Source organism: Polyodon spathula, chromosome 6 (genome assembly GCF_017654505.1).
Source record: "Polyodon spathula isolate WHYD16114869_AA chromosome 6, ASM1765450v1, whole genome shotgun sequence".
Lineage (NCBI taxonomy): Eukaryota > Metazoa > Chordata > Actinopteri > Acipenseriformes > Polyodontidae > Polyodon > Polyodon spathula.
In genome coordinates, this window is record NC_054539.1 from 17,005,345 (window position 1) to 17,007,500 (window position 2,156).

The window sequence follows — 2,156 nt, forward strand, 5'->3', positions numbered from 1 at the left end:
TCCTCTCCTTTTTCAAATGCACAAACCCACTGCATTGAAAGAATCCATTCACAATAACAACATAGGAGGCTTGTTGCTAGGGAGCTGACGTCACAGCCTTGTGGCTTTTGCCAGTGCATTGCTGCCACACGTGAACACCTCGTCGGCTAAAATACAAACCGCTTCAGCAAGTAGATATTTAATTTGCTTTGTTTTTCATTGTTTTGTATGTTGCTGTTTGTGATGTGCAGTACGAAATACAACAAACAGTAATTCTAAGTGCCTATGTATATTGCAGCTAAGGCATATGCAGTTAGACAGTAAAAATGGGGAGCCAACTCCAGTACCGCGATATAACCGAATCCGCAGTATAGTGAGGGGCAATATAACAAGGTGTGTGTGTGTGTGTGTGTGTGTGTGTGTGTATAGATATTTATAGATAGATAGATAGATAGATATAGATACAGATATATATAAAACTGTAATCTGTTTATAATCTAATTATTTATTTGTCAGGCTTTTTGTCCTGACTGTAGCAAACACTACCCACTCATTTATTCTTCATTTGTAACAATAGCAGGTTTCTATTGCCAAGCAATGACCTCTGGGAAAAATCATGCAGTATTAATCTATATGAATTACAGGGTTGAAGAAAGCCTATTGGCAGAAAAAAATAAATAAAACTGCAGATTTCACTGGCTTCAAATTGTCAGTTTATTCAAACTCAGCTCCTGGGAGAGGGGGAGGATCTACATGTTACATATATAGAGAGAAAGAAAGAGAGAGAGAGAGATTCAGTGAAAGCTTCTGGTTCACTCAGATGAGGCTACAGTCTGGTTTGTTTGTTTTTTTTCTTGGCAAAGAAAAAAGAATAGATTTGAAATTGGAATGGAAATAATTGAGCTTCAAGAACTCCAAACAGTGCAGCTTTGTTTCCAGTCTGGCAACGTATCCTGCCCTAAAGAAATCCGTCCAACAGCAATCTATGTAATATTGTATATTTTTTTGACTGGTGTGGTGATGCTTACATTGTGTGGAAACCTTGTGGTGATCATTTCCATCTCTCATTTCAAGCAGCTCCATACACCAACCAACCTCCTTGTGCTTTCACTTGCTGTAACAGATTTTCTTATAGGAGCAATTGTGATGCCTTTCTACATGATTCAGTCCATAGAATTCTGTTGGTATTTTGGTGACATATACTGCTCAATGCACTCTATATTTGGTCTGTTGCTGACTTCAGTTTCTATTAGTAATTTGGTATTTATTGCCTTTGATCGATATGTTGCTGTGTGTGATCCATTACTTTACTAAAATAACAATTCCTACAACGTGGCTGTTTGTTGCAGTTAGTTGGCTCTTTTCGCTATTTTACACAATGTTAGTAACTTATTTTAATACTGATGCAGGACTATATTCTTGTCCTAGAGACTGTTTGATAGTATTTGATGCAACATGGGGGGTAGTAGATTTGGTGGTCACATTTCTCTTGCCTTGTTCTGCAATGGTTACTCTGTATACAAAAGTGTTTATAGTTGCAAAAAGGCATGCAAGAGTAATACAGCAAATTAGTTCTGCTGATGGAAGCAAAGGCAACATACCTAAAAAGTCTGAAAGAAAGGCAGCAAAAACATTGGGGCTTGTAGTGGCTGTCTTTCTTCTTTGCTGGGTACCATATTACATTTACACTGTTGTTGAGGCATACATACATTTTACTTCTCCTCCAATAGTGACAAATGCTCTCACATGGATAGTTTATTTTAACTCCTGCATGAATCCAATTATTTATGCTTTGTTTTATCCCTGGTTTAAGAAGTCACTGGAACTCATACTAACATTCAAGGTATTTCAACCAGCATCCTCTCTAATAAATCTGCTTCCAGGAAACCACTAGAATTCACATGTTCTATTAGAGAATTTGTGGGGATCACTTTCATACAGTTATCAAATGATCTAAGAATATGCACTGGAAACACATAAGTGCATTCCTGTTAAAGTTCTTTCAAGCAAGCCTGTGTAGAATTTTTTTTTTTTTTTTAGCAGTAACTCCTGTTGCTTTGGTAACAAAACGAATAACAGTTTGCTAAAAGGAAATGATTACTACTTTTATTGTTAATATTATAATGTAATACTTAATGTAACAATGCACCTATCTGTTTTAAAATGACAAAGTGATT

General features: G+C 36.4%; 1 pseudogene; it reads left to right on the forward strand.

Moving 5' to 3' along the window:
• Positions 1-999: 999 nt before the first annotated feature.
• Positions 1,000-1,873, forward strand: LOC121316660 (annotated as a pseudogene).
• Positions 1,874-2,156: the final 283 nt, after the last annotated feature.